At 35.7% G+C, this 24,853-nt stretch overlaps 1 protein-coding gene and 1 long non-coding RNA gene across 3 annotated transcripts in view; one reads left to right on the top strand and one right to left on the bottom strand.

Moving 5' to 3' along the window:
* LOC137404663 (DNA fragmentation factor subunit beta-like) overlaps positions 1–12,382 on the bottom strand; it is a 65,933-nt gene extending 53,551 nt beyond the window's left edge. For both annotated transcript variants that reach the window (XM_068090886.1, XM_068090887.1), the window contains exon 1: positions 12,312–12,382. The gene's annotated coding sequence lies outside the window, so the exon portion shown is untranslated. The remainder of the gene's footprint in view (positions 1–12,311) is intronic.
* LOC137403807 (uncharacterized) overlaps positions 1–24,853 on the top strand; it is a 214,628-nt gene that overhangs the window by 156,381 nt on the left and 33,394 nt on the right. The window lies entirely within an intron of this gene.

Genomic DNA, 24,853 nt, shown 5'->3' with positions numbered 1-24,853 from the left:
CGGAATTCATCACACGCAGTATGATGCTCCTTTGGTAGTAGAGGTCAGAGAATAAGTCCACATCCACAAAACCTGTTTTTCTCAAGCCTTCCAGTTTCTGAATCAACAGCTTCTTGACCATCTCAGACACCGGCTTCAGTTTGTCTTTTGTAGTGAGAGACGACTATTTCAAAGACATTTTTGCCAAATTCTGCTAAGGCTTACTGCACAAACTGTTTGTGACTCATGTGTACCACATATAGTATCATTGAAAGGAATAAGGATTTGTTAGTTGTCAAGATGGAAGTCTCAATTCTGTTACAAGATAACTACACCAAATTTTCAAAACTTTTGATCACTGTAGGACAGGAGCTCACTGATGGTTGAATGTTTACCTGTTATGTTATGATAATATGCATGGGGTGTTCTAACAAACACAATACGATATGGCAATATTATTTATTCTAACATATCACAGAATGTGAATGAGAAATTTTTTTATGTAAAACAAAAGTACCTATTTTTTTCAATTGTTAAAGGAACCTGCTATAAAAAGAAAATAACCAGAGACACAGAGAGGAAGATTATAGATATGTCTACCTAAACACTATTTATTTAAAGGGTAACTGTCAATATTTTAATATTTCATCTATTTATACAAATATAATCATACTATTTCATTGTTCAGCATTGATTCTGATGCTAAACCATTTCGAGAGACTAAAAACCGTGAAGCAAACTCCAACATATGACATAAAAAGGCCATTTTTAGCCAAACAGACATAATTATGATATATGGCGCCAATGATGACGGTTAGCCAATGCATGGACACGGGACATAAGTATTCTGTTGGCCACAATTCTCATGCATTTTCCTCATCCACGCATGTGTTCCACCTATCTCTCAAGTTACCCGACATGCCAGATAAGTATAACACAAGATCAAAGCAGATCCCACAAATACCAAAGTTTGTGCAGTAATTATAAGTTGTGCATTAATTTGGGAGTAGTTATGGATTTTGTAGTTTGCATCATATTATGTACTGTATTATGTAACACCCTCTTTGTCATGTAGCTAGAACTAATCCCTCAAGCCAGCATTAATGAGAATACATGCATGGTGTCAAGGTGTACATTTTTGTGATTGCTCTAATAAACCACAAGCTATTTCGGCTCTAAACTACACTAGAAATGTCAGTGAAGGTATCCGAGCTTATCAAGACATATGAGGATGGTGAAAGCGGTGACTTCAGTGTCTGGGTGGGCAAGCTAGAGTTAGTGGCCAAGCTTCAAAAAGTGGACGATCTCACAACCATCTTACCATTATTCTTGTCAGGAGCAGCATTTGCCGTGTATAAACATTTAGAAGATGATATCAAGGAAGACTACCCTAAACTAAAGGCAGCTTTGTTGACAGCTTTTAGTGTAGACAGGTTCAGTGCTTATATTCAGCTGCAAAACCGAGCTTTAAGAGATGGTGAAGCTGTAGATGTATATCTGGCAGATCTCAAACGTCAAACAACTTTGATGGGACAATCAGAACCTGACCCATTGCTTAAAGGTGCATTCATGGCAGGACTACCTACAGAAGTGGCTACACAAGTAAAATCTATTGCTTCTGTAGAAGACATGGGTCTTTCGGAGTTAGTGAACAGGGCCCGCATGATGATAACTGCAGGAAATGGCGAAACGACCTCATGTGCTGCTGGGAAAAGGAGGCAGCATTGGCAGCGCTGTGAGGTCAGGTGCTACCGGTGTAATAAACTTGGTCACATCCAGAAAAACTGTTTTCAGATGCAGGGAAATGCCAGTGGGGAAGTGTATGCACCGGCTCTTCCCCCAATGTAAAAAACTTGGTGCTACCCTTTGTTTATGTATGGATAAAAGGCACAAAGATAAAAGCATTGGTGGATAGTGGATGTGAGCAATCAATTATACAACAACAGTGGGCACAGCAGTTAGGATTGCTGCCGAAAGGTCCTCAGCGACAAATAATGATGTTAAATGAACATATCACTACATGCAAGGGTGAGACAACTCTTGATATAGAACTGGATCACTCTTGTAAAATTACAGTTCAGTGTATGATTGCTCCGAAGCTAGTAAGCGGTTGCCAGATGATACTGGGAATGAATGGCATTGCAAAGCTAGGCGGGGTATCTATAGATAAAAATAGAGGTGTACTTTTTGGAGCAAGACAGTTAAGAACAGTTGGCGTGATGCTACGTAACAAAGCTAGTCCTGTCAGTCATAATGATGACCAGCAGCCGCCGATAGTTATAGATGATAGAGACTTTAAAGCACAATTTGATGGTCACAAGTGGACAGTTGCTTGGAAGTGGTTAAGTAGAGAGCCTATATTGTCCAATACATGTGGAGAATACGCTATAAATGATGCTGTCAGAGAAGAATATGAAAAACAGGTTATGCAATGGATAAAGACTTAAAGAAAGCATATTTACAACTGCATGTTGATGGTAGTTTGCAGAGATTTCAAGCTGTTAAGTTCCATGGAACATTGTATGTCATGACTAGACTAGGTTTTGGTCTCAATGCAGTGCCTAAGATTATGTCAAAAATATTGTCAACAGTGTTGTCACTTGATCCTACGGTTGCTGCTGGTACTGATCATTATATTGATGATATTTTAGTAAATAAGTCAGTAGTGCCAGTCGAAGTTGTGCGCAGCCATTTGTTAAAGTTTGGTCTAGTCACAAAAGAGCCTGTTGATTTACGTGAAGCGGGTGTTCTAGGGCTTTGCGTGACAATCAGTAAAAAAGGTATATGTACATGGCAACGTGACTCAGCTGTGCCAACAGTAGAAAGCATTCGTACAAAAAGAGATTTGTTTTCTGTGTGTGGTAAACTGATTGGTCACTACCCAGTAGCTGGCTGGCTATGAGTCGCATGCAGCTACATGAAGCGGTGTGCTGCTGATGGCAAGTGGGATGATTCAATAGCAAAAGAAGTGCTGCATATGTTAGATGAAACACTAAATAGGGTAACAAGACGACCCAGTGCAAGGCAAATGGTCTGTGAATAGAGATGAATGTTGCAAGGTCTGGTGTGATGCGAGCTCTATAGCTAATGGTGTGTGCATAAAAATGGAAGGTAGCATTGTAGAAGATGCATCATGGCTAAGGAAAATCGATGACAGTATGCATATAAATGTAGCTGAACTTGAAGCCGTACTTAAAGGATTAAATCTTGCAATAAAGTGGGGAGTAAAACAAGCTACGATTGTCACTGACTCATTATCAGTGTATAACTGGGTTAATTCCATTATCACAGAAAGCCATCGCCCCAAAGTCAGTGGATTTTCAGAAATGATAGTCAAAAGGCGGCTTGGGGTCATTGCGCAATTGGTAGAAGAATTTGGCATCACTCTACAAATGTCCTTGGTCAAGTCAGCGGACAATCGTGCTGATGTTTTAACGAGGGTGAACAAAAAGCGGCTGAAACCACTAGTATCATGTGTGGGCGTAGCAGCGGAGGAAGTTTCAAGTATTGATGAAGAAATATATAACATGCATCAAGTTCACCATTTAGGAGTTGACAAGATGAGTTACTTAGCTAATCAGAGGTTTGGTGACAGAGCCGCAAAAGATGTGATTGAAAGGGTTGTGAAAGAGTGTCAAATCTGCAAACAAATTGATCCTTCACCTGTGAGATGGGAGAGAGGAAATTTGGAAGTCGAAAAGGTGTGGCATAGACTTGCTGTTGACATCACACATGTGGGCCGAATACCTTATTTGACCATCTTGGATTGCGGCCCTAGCAGATTTGCAATATGGTTCAAACTGAGAGATGAGACAGCCAACTCTGTAATAGCACAGTTGGTACGCATATTTGAGGAGCGGTGTCCCCCACAAGAGTTGCTTTCTGACAACGGTCGATGCTTCAAAAGCGCGCAGTTGTCTAGCATCCTAAAAACATGGAACGTAAATCATTTGTTAAGTTGCGCTTACAGGCCATCTGGTAATGGCATTGTCGAACGTAACCATAGGACAATTAAAAGAATGGCTGCGCGTTCAGGAAACGAGGTTAACAGAATGGTATTTTGGTACAACAGTACCCCAAACAGGCGAGGTATCGTACCTTCGCAAATGCTATACTCCTACGCAGTAAGAAATCCTGACGTTGTTGCAGAGCCACAAAGATTTTCACGTGGAGCGTTAAGAAACCCGTACAAAATTGGTGACACAGTATATGTTAAGCCAGTGCATGCTAAATGTACTACTGTATGGGCAAAAGGAACAGTAACTGCATTGGTATCTGATGTTGTCTTAGAGGTTGATGGCACAAACAGGCACATTTTAGAAATACGGTTAGCTGATTTTAATGGCGAGGATACGGGCAGTGATAGGGTGTCAAGTGACAATGCTGTGGAAGTTGAATTTGATTTTGATAATCTCAACATCTGTAAAATTGACAATAGTTCCATAGACTCAGATACTGAGAGTGACAGTGATCATGACAACGAAAATACTGCAGTGGGCAATACCAGACCAATTAGAGACAGGCGACCTCCAGAAAGATATGAAGAATTTTATGAACACTAGAGCCATGTTTGGGTTGTGACGATTTGTATTGTCAGTTCAGATATACATGTATGTTATGCTAGTATGTAATCTATTAATATTTTCTGGTTACCCTGGTTGTGATTTATAAATCAAGGGGTGATGTAGTTTGCATCATATTATGTAATGTATTATGTAACACCCTCTTTGTCATGTAGCTAGAACTAATCCCTCAAGCCTGCATTAATGAGAATACATGCATGGTGTCAAGGTGTACATTTTTGTGATTGCTCTAATAAACCACATATTTCTGTCTGTCTGAAATCACATTAAGATTATAAAGAAAATAAGATTGCTCAAAATTGGAATTGAATCCAGGCATTTAGATTCCTAGTTAAGCACACCACCATGTGCACCACTCAGCTACTTTTCCACATTGAAGAATACTTGTGCACACAGTTATTACACCTGTTGATTTGAAGCATGTGACTGCCAGCATACTAGTAACCACTCAAGTAGATCATATTAAGTAGACACTTATTAAAGCTTGCTGACAAATATCACCACTCTGTGTTGTAACAATACTGATAGTTAAGTGCACTAACCTAATTCTGGTCAAAATTGAATAGCAGCAAATAACTAGATTGGTTAACAGTACATACTGTAATCATTGTGGTAAGTTTTTACTGAGCACGTATACTTCGGTATGACATATGTCAAAATTTAAGAAATCTGGTCTACGTGTAAGTTTTCCCTAAAGTTCTTTGGAGGAATGATAACTCCTAGAAAGAATATATTTGAACTGTAAAGTTATCATTGAAACATAAAACAACATTTAACATCGATAAAAAAACATACACATTTCATTCTTAATTGTTCAACAAAAAACATGCAAAAAATCAAGAATTCACATCATGAGAGCATAATTAACTCAATTGATGACAATTTTCAGACAAACTGCAAAACTGCTGTAGTATAGCTATTTCTCAACTAGTATATTTTTAACACTAATATATCTATGTCATTGACTGGTACATGGCAATGAAGAGAAGGGCAGTGGGATGTTCGTTTTCACAATAATTGGAATTGTCTACCCTGTTGCTTCACCGACTTTTACTGTTAACTCCTTGTGTTGAGCTGTAAAATAACTGTATTGGGCCATGTTAATGTATATACATTATATTATGTAAATCATTATATTTATCAAATAATGTTGCATTATATTTAACATTATTATGTTGCTTAGCTTTTTAAAATCAGGTCTTTTGAAAATACATAGCAACTGTAAGCACCTACGGTACAGTTTTTGCTAAATAGTTTTATTGTAAATCACAGATGTTCTTGCAAGAACATCTGATAAAACCTATAAATAAAACAACATAAAAATATAAATAGTATAACAAGCCATGATAACAGAGTACAACGCTTTTGCACACAAGGATATGCAAAGCTGAAGCAAGCAAACGCATCTAGAATGTAAAAACTGAGCACATAAGCTCTAGTACCAAGTGGTCTGCTACACAGAAAGTTAGAGTTTACAAAAGAGTGCCACTTAAGTTCAGCTCAAGAGTGCCACATGATCTTGAGGCCAGAAGCAGTTACAGTAAATGATAGAAGTAAAATCAACAGCATATGTAGGCATGCTCAAGTCTGCCTCCTCACCATATCAACTGGCTGAGACCAAACTATCTCAAACATCAGCAGAAAAGGTGGAAATACTAGCTGTTTACAGACCGTCACCTGATGAGTGCGCCAACATGAAACGCAGCAATCATGTCGATAGGAACAAAAATAAAAACTTTAAATAAACAGAAGTAAACATATTCCAATACTTTAGTTATGATAACAGTCCACAGTTCTGAGTACATAAAGTGTTGCTTACTGCACATCTCATTACATAAACATTACGTAATATTAGTATATGTATGTATGTATGTATTCTCATTTATGTATTGATAAACATGGTTAGTTTGTCTAGGTTGTTTGTAGCAATTAAAATACACTAAGGCTCGACCATCATCTACTCTATCGCAATCTCTACTGATAGAATCTGTGTTTTAACGGAGGAATACCAAGTTTATGCGAGCAAAACTTGGTCCTCATCTAGCTCCATATTTTTATGGTTCTTTTCATCATAACACATAATGTAGTATGGACAAGCCTTATGTTCTGCCTAGTAAATAAGATGCTATAGAAATAGCCCCAGTTTATTTTTTCATTACGTCCTTGACGAATTAGTTCCACCAGTCTAGGCAACACTGTCCGTCTCTTCTCAATTCTGCAAAACAGACAACTCCATTGAAGATAAAACCAACAAACTAACTGTTCCGAATCAACTAACTTCTGTTTCAACATATCTCAAATGAGGATTACTAAAAGATGATAGACATTGGCACAACACTCTTCAGAAAGCTTCAGTTTTAGATTCACGTTCTCGGTTGCGAAATTTTTTTGCTGTTATTCTTATTAGCTGCAATCCATTTGATCCTAAACAATTATGGCTAGATCATAAAGGAAGCATGAGTGAAGATGTACGTCAACAATTGAATCAACTTTAACCACGGATCTCTTTAGATTTTACATACAAAATTTTCAACAAAGCTTTGATTTTGTTAGAAGACATGGTCATTAACATTTCCGGTAAGAGACTAGAGCAACCCGGATTTACATCACCATGCAGAGATTGATACCTGCTTCTTCAGACAAAATTGCTACGAGAAACCAACTATGACATGGCAAATTTAGATAGATTTGTTAGCAGCACAGAACCAAACCTTACATTTGATCAGAATTTAGTTTATGGAAAAGTTTTAGAAGCTGTGGATGGTGAGTGTGAATCAATATTTTTCTTGGATGTTTTCGGTAGAACTGATAAAACTTTCTTGCTCAATCTTTTGCTTGCTAAGATCAAATCTAACTGACCAGTCACACTGGCAGTCGCATCTTTGGGTATAGCCGCTACATTGCTGGAAGGTGGAAGAACGCCTCATTCCAAGTTTAAACTACCAATGGAAATAAGATGCCTGGAGACTCTTGTTTGCAACATCCGTAAAGGTACTGGATTGGCTCCATTACTACATACCATGAAAGTAATCGTTTAGGATGAATGCACAATGGCACATAAAGTAACATTGGAAGCTCTGGATCGCACACTTAAAGACCTTTATAAGTAGTGTATAGTATTATTGGGTAGTAGTCTTTATGGGTAGTGTATGTGTACTTTTTGCTGGCGATTTTTGTCAAACATACCGGTCATACCTAGAGAAACTCCAGCTGATGAACTCAAAGCTTGCTTAAAGGATTCATATATATGGTACTGTGTAGAAGTTTGTAAACTAACGACAAATATGAGAGTGCATCTACGAGGGGATGACGCTTCGAGGGAGTTTGCTGCACAGCTGTTAAATATCGGTGAGGGAAAGCTACCAGTAAACAATGGACTAATCTTTCTTCCTGAAAATTGCAAACTTATTGTAGACACATAAGACAATTTACTGCAAAAAAGTTTACCCCAATATTTACGACAACTATCTTCAGCACCAATGGACAAAAGAAAGGGTAATTCTGGCACCTAAAAATGACACTGTTGAGCACATACATGTAAATCAACTACTTCTTGAAAATATTCCTGGCACTACGACTTCATTCTTTAGCATAGACTGTGTTGTTGAAGAGAATGACTCTTTCAATTAGTCTACATAATTCTTAAACTGTTTACAGCCTGCCAGTAAGCCTCCTCATAATCTTTGACGATGCATTGGTGCCCCAGGTATGCTTCCTCAAAATTTGGATTTACCTAGACTTTGTAACGGAACAAGAATGATCATCGTAAATCTATCACCAAATCTTATTTGTGCTACATCGCTTACCAGACCTGCAATGGGTGAAAAAGTTTTTACCCCTAGAATACCACTTATTGCTACAAATCTGCCTTTTTAATTTAAACATATTCAATTTCCTGTTCGACTTTCATTGGCATTGACTATCAACAAATGTTGATGTCAATTAAATAAAGTAATTATATTTCCCAAACAACGCCGGGTAGTATAGCTAGTTAATATATATCTGTAAGTTTATTGGTTTTTTCAGTAGCTTGCATTAGTGAATAATAACTCTATTCTATCTATAACCATAGTGTTTTCAGGCTATCCAACTAGAAGGCAAACTGATGGATAAGATAAATGAACTAGATATCTAACAAAGAGCATATAAAATTCAATACTGAAATGTATAGTTTAAATTACTACAACTCATCCATAAATGGTTGAGTAAAAACACCAAACTGGAAACTAGTGAGAGACTCTATTAAACATGATATTTAGTAGCCTATTATGTATATAATCATATGACCGTAAAACGTATCAACAATATGATTGATAAGTTACTTTTCCAGTTTGAATAAAACCTTTCTCCCAGCTAGCACCAACTCACTATGATCAGTTTTATCATGAGACACAATATGAACAAGTCTTATGTTATCCCTAGCAAATAAGAGGTCATAGAAATAGTCAAAGTTGGTCCTATGTCTATTTCATCATTGAATTTATTTTACTAGTTCACGCATCCCTGTCCGTGACTTTTCAATCCTGCAAGAAAAAAGACAAATCAATATAAAGATCAATATTTGCCGTTCTTTTGTTGTTCTGGCTGTCAAGTATCCAAGTATAGCAATAAGAATTTTTCAACAAAAATGACCCTGCGCACTGGAGCTCAACTTCAGACCTTGAAGTCTACAGACAGGTTGGTCTATTCATTACGCTAAGTCGTTCTTACCAATCTGAATAATCCCATCTATCCTTATGTAAAGTCTATTGGCTCAGCATTGTCTTCACGTATTGCATCACTTCGTCATACCAGACTTGTCTTACCACTTTTACCTCTAGCCGTGATCACAGGTTACAAGCTAAGTATGTAAATTTTATTATCAATTTATATTATCTTTTGTGTTTGTTCTTCTTTTGAAAAATTTTTTAAAAGCGTTGAATTTATCATCAAGTTTTTTTTATTTATTAATTTTTCAAAGTAATGTTTTAGTTCACGCCCCTTGAATTTCTGGTTTTACTAGCAACAATTCCTAAAGTAAATCACTAAAATCTGCAAAAGCTAAAAACTTTCCACCAGGACAGTTGTATGTTATCTCGAATACGAATTTCTTTTGAATTCTAGGAAAAGGTACACTAGTGCACTACACTGCTTCAATGATATCTTCAGATGTTTCTGATATCTTATTTCTACGTTTGTACCAGTAGTTGTATTCAAATATTTGATAAATAGCATCTGCTGCCACAGTTCCTTTAAATTTAAACAACTGTAAATATGTTTAGATATAAAACGATAAGCATAAATGGGGCAGGCTGTCTAAATAATCTTCTAGGATTACACATATATAAATATGTTGAAATAGATACAGAATCAGTTGTGAAATATTTCTGCCATGGACACATTCACAGAACAAGAACTATTGCAATAACGAAGTAATAGCTTTTGTTCCGTCAGTGTTCTTTACAGAAATCTGCTGTGTCGTGAGTTTTATATCGTTCGTTGAATAAAGAAAAAGTTTTGCCTACCATGAACCATAAACAATATATTTATGTAGATTTTGATGCTTACAATTACTTGCATTTATGCATACTTTAATAGTTGTTGATGCTTAAAAGGTCTTGAGCTTTGGGATGATGCCCCAAACTCTCCTGGGGGCTTACATGGCCCCCAAACCCCCCGGGTATTCATAACTAGTTGCCTAACATTTGCAGCCCCAACTTGCAACCAGAGAATACTGGCCTAGAATGGAGGGAAAGTAGAAGAGTGAAAAAAGGGGAGAAATGATGTGAGGGAGAAAATAAAGAAAGTGAGAAAGAAATGGAGAGAAAGAAAGAGAGCAAATAAATCATAGAGGACATAAAAGCATCTCTGAACACTCTGAATATGAAAAGATAGAGAGAGCACTGAAAAGAGCGATGCACCTTCTATAATCAAACTTACTGGTGGTCTAAATTCCATGTGCTAAACAAAATTTGTCACTCTTTTGACCAGTAAGGGTTAATCAGTGACCTAGTTGAAGGTCAAGCCCAAAGTTCATAGCTTGGTTATATGGACAGCTTTCAGAATCGTAGTCCTAAAATAACAGCTGCTCAGATATATTAGCATGTTCTTTTACTTATTACAGGGAGTATAATTATCATAAATAAAAATATTCATGCAAATCTACACAGTTCCTACAAGAAGCTATAAAAATCACAGAATGACTCCTCAGTACAATCAGCTCTAAGAAAACAAGAATAATGGTCCTTCTTGGAAAAACGACTTTTCTACTGCCATAAAACTTTCCTGACTATTTCTTCTTTCTCTGGCAGTTCAGCATCTCTCAGTGACTGCTTTGCCTTAAAGAGCAGAGGTAGAGCGTTTTAATCACGATCAATTTTGTTAATTTTAATCTTGAAACATTCTAATCCTAACATCTTAAACAAGTTAAAATTCATAGCCTGGTGAAATTAGAGTGAAACTTCCTTATACTATTATTTACATCTCAAGGATACTGATAAAAGGAGATGATAGAGAATCATGAGCGCCAGTAGAAATGGCCAAACCATAAAAATACTCACAAATAGACATAATCATACAGATAAGGTGCACATTAGACCAATACTTATCTTAAAACACTTTTAATTATAAACATAGAAGTTCTCATGCCATAGAAATATTCTATGAATGTAGATTAACTGACGCTATAGATCACTTTAATCATAAACATTGAAATGCCGTGGAACTTCTGCTTACTATATTAATTCATGTCGGAAGCCGTTTCATAAATAGAACTTTTCCTGAATAAAAACACATTTTACCATATAAATGCCCTATTCTGAATCAGGCTACCACATAACTCGGACATAACCTTTGTATGAACTAAATATACATGTAACGGTTAAACCCTGTTAAAAATATGTATTACAATTATATTCCTACATGATGAATAAGTTATTACACATTAATAAAGCAACAGAAAAATAACGAAGAAAAATTAAAAAAGGAAGGTTTGTTTACGTTTGGCATTGACGGGTTAGATGAGGCTACAGGAGGAAAAGGAGAGCAAAAACACCAAGGAGAGATGGTCATAGACGCTGGGTGTTGTATTGTTGTCTTAGTTTTGTTTAACTCAACATAAATGTTTTATGAATGTATGTAAGTAGAAAGATTAATGTACATTGAAGCGAACTGAAAAACTGTCATCATACAAAAAATGCAGAACTTGAACTGCCAAAAACTAAACTTGTTTTTTTGATATGTGACATATGACAACTTCAAATTTTACAATAAATGAAAGCCAAACACTGTACTGACATTCACTAAGAAATGAAACTGAATGAAATGCATTGCATTTTCTACTCATGGGAAGCAAAGAAGCCAAAATATGAAACAAAGAATTGGGTTAAGGTACGAAACAAACAATCGTGTCAAGATATAAAATGTTTTTCGTAAGTTAAAGCAAACTGTTTACCAAAATACACTTCGTAACTTGAAAATTCTGTATGTACAGCTTTTCCTAAGTAGAGGTTCAACTGTACTCATATAAAAGAAATACGCCAATAACAGGCAGAGAATTACTCACAGTGTAATACCAGCCAAATGCAAACATAGAGATAGTCACATCATAAGATATGAACAAACTCTATTGTTGCACTCTCCTCCATTACTTTAGACTTAGTTTTCCAAGATTTATTCCCAATACCTGCAAAACACGATCTATGAGACCAGTGCAGTGCTACTGAGGATAACGTAGTTTGAGATCATGAAAAATAAATTTCTTAAACCAACCTTCAAACCAATTGGCATCATCACTCATCTTCTCACAAAAGTGTTTAGTTGCAGTATCACCCCTGACAACCCATCAGGTCAAGGAAAACTTTGAGTAGTTCTAATTTGGGTTTATCTTGAGCCAACATTACAATATCATCCCGAATAGGCTGTGGGCTGAGCTGGCAAAAGATATATAGAAATGATGTTCGGTATAGGTGCCCCCTTTCAGTGGCAATCTCTCTAGTGATTTAGACTAAGTTTAGTATGGAGAATTCAAAACTGAAGAGCTGCCGCAGATGCCATTCCCACTTCTATGAAAGGTTCAATAAAAAAAGCTTTTAGTATTTATCTCCCCTGTTAATAAGATTCCTTTCATAGAAGCCTCTGATTTGCAACTTTTTCTTATAATTATTTTGCAGTGATTTAGCATGTCAGTGGTGAAGTCAAAATTCATCTCCTATCTACTTTCTAACAATCCAGATCTTACGATTGTTACATGCACATGTAAACTATATACATATGTAAATGCATGTTTGTACATGTTTGTACATGTGTTTATATATGATTAATAACTTAATTTTTTTTTAATTCAAAAAAATATAATTATGTTTTATAAACTGACACTTTTGAGCCATAGAAATAATAAGAACACCGCAAGCAGTGTGAACATAGTGATTATTATTAGCATTATTGTTAGTAGTATTATTAGTAGCTAATATCAACGGTCTCACAAAACGAGCTGGGATACTTCAAAATATCGCACACCCTAACTATTTGTTCAATATGCTGAGTTCTTATTCTTTGTCCTCACTATCAGCATCCTCTGCTACGGCTGCCTCAGCTTTTTTCAGTGTACACATGTGCATTGCTTTGTGTAAGGCACTTTGCCATGATACTGAAATGGCAGTTCCCTCGGCAGCTCCCTCGGCATTTTTTACGCTCACATGAAACTGCTTATAGAATATCACGTGGGGCAATTATTCTGGTATGACACTTAACTGCATACTCATTGTTTTTCTTACCCAGTATCCACCGATGTCAAGAAGGAAATGGTGCATTGGCAAGTTGTGTTGTTGCCTCTTTCCTTGTACATGTTGGTAGATGCTACATAATTGACACAAAGCACATGTTCTTACAGCGATTGATGACAGGGAGAGTGGGATTGATTTGCCTTGTACGTTAGTCAGTTGAAATCTGTGCCATTTTTCTGGATGCTACCTTTTTGGCCATATAATCTGCATTTGTAAGTCTCACAGAGAGAAAAAAGTTGCTCCGAAACTTAAATGATTCTCAGAGTCCTTTCATTGCTTGCTGATGGTTGACTTCTGTTTTGATGAGTTTCATTGTTCTATGACTTTTTTTATTTTTGCTGCAAAGGATGAAACTGCATCACAGCCAGAGAAACTGCAAATCTATGAGATTTCCACATTGGTAGATTATCTCAAAGTTTAGTAGTCATTGTACTGACATTCAATTACCACTTCTCGTCTCTCTGTCCAATAAGAAAAATGGAGTCCGCAATTAATATTCTTACCGTGGGCAAGTGCCATGATAGCGATGCCTTTGTCAAAGATTTGATCATCGCCCATGAACAGTCATCAGCAGCATGAGATGCATGCAGCATGAGACGCATGTCTGACTCCTTGCAATCGCAAGTCAAAGTAGGCACCTCTATTATAGAGGTGCCTACTTCCGTACCAATATAATATTGGTAGCATGATCTCGTTGTTGTAGTGTAGATTATCAGGGTATCATGCTTGACTGCAGTCTTCCAGCGGGAAACAACGAATGCAAACATCTCTTCCTTGTTGCTTCCAGACTTTACAGAGGCTTTTAAGTTTGACCTCTTCACAGCTTTATTACTAAAATGAAAATTGCTTTTTAGTTTCTTATCACCTTCTGCTTCACTCACTCCCTCTGATGCTATTCTTACAATAGTTGTTGATTACAAAATCCACACAAACAGCTTTTTACTTCTGAGCATGAGCAATAAAAACATCAAGAATGGTATCAGCAAGTTGATGGAATGTTGAGAGAATGGCACTAGCAGGAAAGGCTTGGATAAGGGCCATAACATTCACAAGGATGACCTTACATCCCCAATAGCTGGATTCTCTGCATTTATGGTAGCTCGATCATGTCTGCCATAGATTTAAGCTGGTCCTCTGAGAAGGTTTCCAACTCCGTTGCCCTCTGGGAATCCGGGCTGTAATATCCAAAAACTACAAAGCCCCCGCCCCTGTCAGAGGCACAGCTCTCTGCTTGTCCCTTTACATAGAAAGTTCTAAGGTACCATTAGTATAAGTGGTGAAAAATATTCTTAATTGATTCTTTCGAGGCAAGATTGATCAACATTTTCACCACTTACGCAGTTGTGTGTCAAGCATGACACATATATACTCTGTCATAACACATGTTATGAGAGGTCATCTCTAAAGCATCTGCTTGTTGATCAAAGTTCTATAAAGTATACCTTCTTCTTCTTTGATTGTAGCAGCATTACTGTATTTTATCTATCTGCAAACGTAGGCAGGTGCACCGCTCACAAAACTAGCAAGTTGTTTTCTTGAAACCATGCTTGAACATGTCGATTGGAGTTTAAATCAGTTTAGGAGGAGGCATAGTTGCTTGTAGAGTGATATGATGCTAATCATTAGTACTGCACCAGTACAAGTTGAACTGCAAAACAATACAGGGCACTGCTTATCAATTACTTAATTATAGTCAAAGCAACCGAAGAAATACATTGTATCTTAAGTTAATTTACAGGATAGATGAACACATCAGCAGACACAATTTTGACCACATAAAGGACAGCTTTGCGAGTAGTTGATTTGTGTGAGTAGTAGTTACCTCCTTTTTACAAATCATGGATTCATGTTTAAATGTACTGTAGGTCTTGATGCGTATAAGTGGACAGCAAGATTGGATCTTGTGATATTCTTTGGTGGTTCATCTTCATAGTGACAAGGTGTATCATGAGTATTCCGAATCTGTTCATGTGGCTAAATGAATGCCAGAACAACATTGACTAGGGAAATCACTATTACTTAGTTACCTTAGACCAACAAACTAGAGTGAATACACGCATGAGTTGTCTATTTGATAAACAAGGGCAAGACCAATAGTTGGGCTTATTGCCTTGCTGGATTGAAAATCAGTTATTTTTCAAACTGAATGCAAGCACCTTGATCAGTATAGTCATTACAACTGGTTTGTACAGATTAAAATGTCACAATTCTTTCCATCTGAATAATGATTATTAATTAAGTAATTAAATTACATAATAATTATTTTATGGAATAATTATAAGTCACATTACATCACCTTAAATGTTTGAGTGGTATAGTAGCACAAGTCTAAAAAATGCTCACTCATCTCACTGTGTTTTTCTCCCAGCAAGCTCAGTCTTGCTGTTGTTATTCAGTCTATGATAGCATGTTCTGTGAATCTGGGAGCCCTTGCAGACAAGTTGAAGGCATACACCATTGAAAACAGACCTTTCAGGCTCTTTAAAAAGCGTTTTTCCTGCTTTCTAAACGGTGACTAAGTGTTTGAATTTGGTGCTTAGTCAATTTTTATCAAATTAATTTCTTAAGAACCATTAATTTTATGTGGGTTCCGCCAGCCTTGTCAAAACTCAAACCATGAATGCATGACAAGAAAATAAATTACAACAGATGATGCTTTGACCTTGACCTTTGTAATAAATGTACAAGCTGTGACTCACTCCGTAAAAAGCCAACTATATTTCGGTATGAAAGGAGACAACTCCTTAAAATTTACCAAACATAAAATGAGAAAATTATCCCCTTGTGGAAATGGTATGCATGGCAACTCATTGGATATACATTCTACACCATCAATTCTATCTACTAAGTGCAAAAAATTCCACTGAAAAGAGGTGCCAGCAGAAAAGCAAGATAAACTGCCTTGGCCCATAGCATAGAATCGGGTCATTCATTCGCTGATGTTTGAGCAGCTCACCTATCCGATCTCTCAATGAATCTATAATGTGTTCTATAGCAATTATTGACAATGTGACTCATAGACCATATTAGAACCTGTAATAGTTTGAAGTTTATCATTGATCATACAGTATTCCCTCACTACTTCACGACTCACCTTTCACGGTTTGATTACTCAGCAGAGTAGAATATTCAATGAAAATTTCACAAAAAAATACAAAAGTATTTTTTTGCAAACATCATTATGCTAGCGGCCATCACCGATCATTATTTTTTATGCTTTGTAAAGTGAAAATGTGCAACATACTTGTGACATCCTTCCTCATCTCTCTTAGACACCCTCAACAATTAAAATCAACTAATCAATCTAAAAGATTAGTTGCTATTTTAACGATTTACACTGACTGTGGGATAGATTACTGTACTTAGTGGTATTTGCTATACAATCAGAACTTCTAATGCCAACCACACAATAATTTATTAAATTGAAATTAGTGCTGGGCACGAGTACTTTTTGGCCAATGGGTTTAGATTCGTTTCCTTCCGTTCGGGTTTTTCGAGTGTCAGGTAGCTAGTAGTGCTGGGAATAAGTACTTCTTGGCCTACGGGTTTTTCGAGTATCGGGTTTGTCAATACGGATTTTATGTCTAATGCTTACCGTACTAGTTTTTTCGGCTGGAGGGACAACTCCATACAAGTAATATATCAGTTTTAATGGACACAAGCTAGAAGCAAAAACTTGTAGAGTATCCATGTAACTAAATGGTGTGCTGTTCATTATATGCGGTGCACCTTATATTCAGGCTAATCTTGTTCTATATACTTAGTTTGCAATTATTAGTAAAAAATCTTGTTTTTATTTTATAACTACAAAGATTCTGATGGTATATGCCAAAGCTTCAAACAGACAATGAAGGGTAAGAATATACTAAGAAATACACTGCTCTACACCATATTCAATTGAGAAATTGACATTGACAAAATTATAATACCTGCACAGACACGATTGCAAAGTATTTAACTTAAAAATTTTCTACTATGTAAAATTAATGAACAGTTACTTTATAGGCAAAGCATGTGTTATAATTTTACAAACATTTTAAAAAACATAAACCCCATCAAAATCTCATCTGCGAGATTCTTTTGACAGAGATGCCAGGTTTGTGAATAAAAAACATAGTTGATTAACTTTGGCAGGCTTTAGGCTATTTCATCTGGCTGTGATAATGTTCCCAGCGGTTGAAAACAGCTTTTCACTAGCTACACTCGAAGCTTAAATGCACAAATATTTTTTAGCAAGCTTTGCCAGGCAAGAAAAGGAAGTTTCATGCTGGCTCCACCAAGTCAAAGGGTCAGAGTCTTTTTTAGCCACTGTCGGGAGACTTGTGTATAATGAAACTTATTTGGTAAGTCGGTCACCGCTGGCAGTAGTGAGAACCAGACTAGTGAGAGCATTAAGATATGCTCTCCATGTTTGCGTTTTGCTGAAGCAGTACAGCTGGTGGTGGCAGACTCTAGTGTGATTGTTTCTCGTATATACATCTGGAGCCAGCTGTTCCCACTCACAAAGTATAATAGCTGTCACACTTTCATTGTGGGTAGCTTTGAATCTAAAATTTCCAAAATAAACCTTCACAACATGTTATATTACAATGCTGTGTTTTCTACTAACGATTAAAGTATCAGTGGAAAATGTTATTTTCATCCTGTAGAGTAATATACAACACTGTTTCAAAAGCTTTGTACCTGCAGTGTAGCCTGTGCTATGTATCTTGTAGCTATGTCACACTAAAATGCCAGTAGAATTTGTTCACATTAGATTTAAAAAGCTATATTTTGAAAGAGTTGTCAATAATCAACATTGTGCTGATGGTGTTTTTTAATGTACTCTAAGATGGAGGACTTTATCTGTGAGGTCAAGGCAACGCCACTTTTTCCGGCACTAGAAGTTTGTTAAACAGTATGACCGCTGGTTGAACAGGTGATATTGTGACTGTGACTTCACCTATAAGTAAAGCCTTTAGCAGATGACTATCACAGTATGGCCTCAATATGGCTAACCTAAAAGACCACTTATCAATATAGCTCCAATAGCAATATAGGAAAAAAGGTAAGCATAGTCATGCCCCTCCCAACTCCACATCACAAAAAGGTTTCAATTTTTTTTTTGAAATGGTAAAATGTTATTTTTGGCCTAAAAATTTGTTATTTAAACATCTAATTTTTAACAAAAGGACCTCCAAATAGTATAATGGCAGAGTATATGTTTAATTTACATTTGGTCATATGCATTATAGTAATTTTTAAAACACATTTATAGTAAGTGCTTAGGATTGTAGTGGCAATCTTCATATTAACATTACATGTTTACAAAACCTACCTGATATCATGTCAGTAAAAGGCGGTACATGTTCTAAAGCACTTCTGATGGCTTCCAAGGTAGCCAAATCCTCTCCGGTTGGTATTAAAGGGGTGTACTTTTAATCAGCTGAAAGCACTTTCCTCACAGCACACTCTTGCTCAAAAAAGCGATTGATCATTACGAACTTTGAGCCCCATCTCGTAGGGCTTTCGTATAGTAAATGGTATTTTGGCAGATGGAGTTCTTCTTGAGCCCCCTCTAGAAGACAACTCTTCTGATGCGAGTGAGCAAAGTGTGTCACCACCTTTTGACAGCTTGAACTGGCTTTATCTATTGCCTTGTCACCCTTCAGTCCATTTACAACTGCTAGGTTAAGGCGGTGACCAAAACATGACATTCTGGTTCAACCTGTAATGCATTGCAAACAATCACAACTAGGTATACTAGTCAGCATTCACTGTACTCGTGTGCTTATCAAGGATTGAATGTGAACCAATTCACTTACTTACGTACTTTTCGGACTATTAACCACACCTCTATATAAGCCGCATCTGCTTTATTTTCAAAAAACCGATAATAAAACAATACATACGTATGCCGCACTATTGTATAGGCTGCAGAACTCAGAACGGTGCTTTTTAACACGGCAGCAACTTTGCTAGTTAAAACGGAACAGTGCCTTTAGGCACTGTTCCGTATAAACCCAAGCTTTTTAACCCAGCGCCTAATGGAACAGTACAGTTAGGCATTGTTTCATTTTTTTTCATCGCTAAAAGCGCACTAACCAGAAATTCTGGTTAATGCATCCTAGCGGTGAAAGAAAAGCCCACAGAATAGCCGCACCCTTATATTAGCCGCATGGCTCAAATCATAAAAAAGTAGAGGCTAATAGTTCAAAAAGTACGGTATAAATGGAAATAGCAGACTAAACATGAACAAAAAGCTGCGTTTTGTCAATCTATATATATAGCGGCTATAATTGTTCAACTGCTATCACAAGAAATTTTTTTAGAATCAAGAATGCAAATTTGGGGGTCACAAAAAATAAAATTTAGTGTGAAATTAGTTACCACCATCTCTGCATGCTTTGATGATGCTAGCAGCATTATCAGTGGAAATAGCATTCAACTTAGCCTTATCGAGCCCCCAGTTTTCAATTATCCCGATGAAGCCAGGTTTTAGGTTTTCAGAGGTATGATCTTCAGGGGCATGTAAAACCTAGCAAAGTATAACAGTTTACGATGTGTTTTTTTAAATAATGGGATTGCCACTTTCAGTCATTTTATTTGATTTGAAAGTGTAACACTTTCAACTCGAGCTTCTTTCGCTAAAACTAATTACAAAACAATAGCATAATGCATCACTCTGTTGTTGAAATAAGATATAAAATTTGGTGTTAAGTAGGATTAAAATTTACTAAAAGTTAACTAAAACTACATGATATTTGGAAATCTTTCGCGAAAAATTTCCAAATATCAGACATATCTTAAAATTTACAATAATTCTCGTCAATTTATTTATTATTTATACTATTTTCTGTCGATCGGCACTCAAGCGCTTTATCTTAGCAGGCGCGCAGTTAAACAGTGCTAACTGGGCAGGCGCAATAAATCGGGTTTTTGTTCACACTACTCGACGGATCCGTGTACTAAAACCCGAACCCGAAAGACCGAATTACTCAAAATTGCTATTACTCGATACTCAAGAAAATACAAACCCGCGAGTTCAACGGGTATTAGAACCTGCGCCCAGCACTAATTGAAACATTATGATGCTTCTAACTGAAATTTATGTTGGAACAGTGAAAACAATTTGAATAGTAGTGTTCATGATCATATCATGTGGAGACGATGTTTTTCTTACTCTGGAGACTGCCGAGCATATTATCATTTAGTAGTTCTGTTTATGCCAACAGTACTCCAATTACCCTTCAATCTCATGATAATGTCATCTTGTGATAAGTAGATATATTGTAGTAAACATACCTTTTTAAATTACTTTTTACATATATTTAAAGAATAACTGACAGTAGATCTATTTATACAAATACAATCATGAGATTTCATTTTAAGCATACATTCTGATGGTAAATCAGTTTAGGAGATTAAAACGTGAAACATGCTCCAACATGTAACCTAAAAAGGTTATTTTTTAGCCAAACATAAACGTATGATATAAAGTGCCAATGCTGATGGTTAGCCAATGCAATATTGTCATGCATTTCTTTCATCCAGTCTACATGTTACATGTTTCTATTACCCAAATGGCAGATAAGTATAACGCAAAGTCAAATCAGATTCCACACACACCAAAGTTTGTGCAGTCTTTATAAGTTGCACATTAACTTTCAAGTGGTGGTTATAGATATTACATCAATTGTCAATTGATGTGAAATTGAAACTTTATGCAAGCATTTGTATTCCTAGTCAAGCACACCACCATGTGTGTCACTCAACTACCTTTCACATTGAAGAATAGTTGTGCATATAGTTATTACACCTGGTTATATGGAACATGGTACTGCCACCATACTAGTAACCAATAAAGTAGACCATAATATGTCGAGACTTATTTAAGTCTGCTGACTAATATCACAACTCTGCGTTATAACAAGACTGACTTTTAAGTGGATTTACCTAATTCTGGTCAAGGTTGGATAGCAACAAATAACTAGATTGGTTAACAGTACTGTAATCATTGTAGTAAGTTTCTTCTGGGTGCATAGATTTTGGTTTGACATATATCTAAGTTTAGAAACCTAGTCTACACATAAGTTTTTCTAGACTTCTGTGGAGGGATTAAAATTCTTACAAAGGATATATTCAAATCGTAGAGTTTTTATTGAAACAAAAAAATTTGACATCAATAAAAAAATTACACATTTTATTCTAAACTGTTCAACTAAAAATAAGCAATAAATCAAAAATTCACACCATGAGAGCAAAATTAACTTAATGTCAATAATTTTCAACCAAACTGTGCAAAACTAATGTAGCTACTTCTGAACTAGCATATTATCTCAATATTAATGAATGTAATTCTTTAGTGGGCACATCTCAGTCAAGAGAAGGGCATTGTAATGTTGGTTTTTACAATAGATGGATTTTTCTCCTCTTTGCAATACTTATTTTATTATTTGCTCTCAACCATGGTATTGTTGAGGAAGCAAGACTTTGTCCTCATCTAGCTTCATATGTTGCCGTTTCTTTCTGTCGTGACATACAACATGAACAAGTCGTATGTTCTTCCTAGTAAATAAAAGGTCATAGAAATAACGGACATTTATCCTTTTATCATGTCCTTCTTGAATTAGTCTCACCAGCTTAGGCAGCACTGTCCGTTTTGTCTCAATCCTACAAAACAGACAGCTAACTCTAGTGTATTAAGTCACCAAAACGGCTGTCCAGAATCATCAATTCTGTATGTTGAACTCAAGAAAACCTCCTTCACTTTACGTAAAGGGTAGAAAAGAGGAACATAGAAGGGAGAGGGAAAGAGAGAGGAGACGGAAAGAGAGAAGGTAAAAGAGAAGAGAAGAAAAGAGAGAGAGAAGGGGAAAACAGAAAGGAGGGGGAAAAAGAGAGGAGAGGGAAAGAAGGAGGAGATGGAAAGAAAGAGGAAAGGGAAAGATTGAGGAGAGGGAAAGAGAGAGAGAGAGAGGAGAAAAAAAGAGGAGAGGGAAAGAAAGAGGAAAAGGAAAGAGAGAGAAGAGGGAAAGGGAAAGAGAGAGAATGGGAGAAATGAATCTCTTATTCATCTCTGAATTGGAGAAAAAAAGGTAAACTTCATAAAAAGAACCAGGTATTTTTTAAATATATTTAATAACCATTCTTACCGGTGGTCTAATTCCCATGTTTTAAACACTTGCCAATTCTCTTTTGACAAATAAGGGTTGATAGTGTGGGCATAATGGTTAGACGTAGTGTTATGTTGACACTTATCAGCCCAGTACACCTAAAAACATATATAAATAGTTAACTAGTTTTCCAGAAAACAGACAGTGAGATTAAAAAGAGAGATAATATAATTATATGCCATTACAACTTCACAGTTTAAAGAGTTCAACACCATATCATTTAAAGGAAATGTTCAAACCCATATTTTTCATGTCTGCCCTTGAAAAGCCCCATCAGAGTTATTAAAATATTTTGGTTTGTTCTACAATTCTGTATATTTTTACCAAATGGTACTAAGTAACTACAACATTACAAAAGTGAAGCATAATCAAACAAGAACAATTACATTGGTACATGAAAGCTGTCAAATAAATTAGCATACAGAGCCAAGTACTAAATCGATATACCTACAAGGAACTTATTCAGAACTACCCTTGCATACAGCCTGTTCTTATTTTAGCTCATTCTGCACAGCAGACATTACGTAACTAGCCAATAATTATCTTATAAAATATTTTATCATGACACAAAATAACTTGCATAATATATCCCCAAACAACTCCTAAACATTTCTACATTTAAGTTTATCTAGTGCTTACAGTGGTTTTAATATTAACCACATTTAATATAAATTCTCTCTAAATAGCACTGTGATTAACTTATGACTGAAAGTACAGTATCTTTAGCAATATAGTCAACAAATTACAGGTAATATAATATTAAATTACATATTTACTAATATATGATAGATAATAGCCAAAGCATCAGCCATATTTGCTTATCAGTTTTTTATAAGCTTTACAACTGAATTGGCCAATAACATAAAGCTTTGTCAATACTACGCTCTTTGTAACATATTTAGAGCATTTCAAAAATCTGTTCTCCACTGCAGGAAAGAGAAAGTTTAATTTATCTACCTTTCTGGGCAGCATGCAGATCACTAACCTGGCGGGTGGTGAGAGGTTAACAAATACTAATTTCTAAATACTAATTAAATAATAGGTTAATTAACAAATACTCAAATTTATCAAGCAACATAACATATGTTTATGATCAACCATGAAAGTTATAAAACTGATACGCTGATCACAATTTAGTAAATGTGCATTTATAAATCATTTGTTAACTTCTTATATCTGTAGTTATTTACTTTTAACTGTAGAGTCTTTTATAAGTCTAGACATTGTAAAGACTGGCATTTTTACATGACCGAATGAACACTCCAATATATATGCTAATATATATTACACATTCATAAGTTTGTAATATTAAAATATTAATAGAAAATAAAAGTTTATTCCTATACAAGTATATACATAAATAAAAACTTTAAAGATGTTTATACATAGTTCTGCAACAATGTGACAACCATAGTTGATCTAAATTCGAAACAATCAGCAATACTGCTGAAGTCATGAAGTCCTGCAGCCTTCAAGAAGTACACTTTTCGCTATCAAAGTATGCTGAGCAGCCACTGTATGTTTATTTTTATATATTTTTATTTTTTGGGACATTTAAGTCTATCAAATTTTGCTGAAATCTCAACTAAAGCGTATGAAACAAACTAAATCGCTATTGATACAGGTCTGATACAAAAACACTAGTGACATAAGAACATGTCTCAATATAATCAATATACACTATTTTTATGCATGTAATATGTATATTGTTGCTTAATAGAAATTTAATGACTAAATAACATAAAATAATTTTGAAGGAGTTTTAAATTAAAAAAAGCTCTTTTATAAATGTTTTACCGTCTGCTGTTATTTAAATTATTTCTAATTTTTTTTAGCAAAATGTTGTATATTTTCTTCTGTTGTTACTTGCAGTTGTTGCGACTGAAGTGTATTGGTTGACTGTAACAAAATGTGATAATTGATAACTGGCAATGATAGGAAACTTTATGGATTTTTGATGAGTTTCCTTCAAAAGAAAAAACTACTGTTTGTATCTGTAGTCTCAGTAGAGCTAGGGCCAAAGGAGTGATGTTTTACATTGTGACTAATGAAAAAGCATTTATTTTTATTGTCTTATAGCTTTACTTGGGCATTCAGCAGCTGTCAAAATTGTTTACTATTTTTTGTAACTATGATATTTTTGTCTATGCTTGTGCATTAATAAATGTTTATAAGTATCAGTCAAAAATTACGTTGTTTCAGTGGAATAAAGGTATGAATGACAAAAAATCTAGGTCATTAAACAATGAGTAACAACCCCAAGAAAAAAGGATTATGGGCACAGTATCGATAACAAAATTTGAGTTGAAAATGGCTGACACAGAGAACTTGTAAAATGCAGCATTTTGATTGATAGACTGTTTAGCCAATGATA

This window comes from Watersipora subatra, chromosome 9 (assembly GCF_963576615.1).
Source record: "Watersipora subatra chromosome 9, tzWatSuba1.1, whole genome shotgun sequence".
NCBI classification, from domain to species: domain Eukaryota; kingdom Metazoa; phylum Bryozoa; class Gymnolaemata; order Cheilostomatida; family Watersiporidae; genus Watersipora; species Watersipora subatra.
The sequence above is the reverse complement of the archived record's forward strand: the minus strand, read 5'-3'. Positions and strand labels throughout refer to the sequence as shown.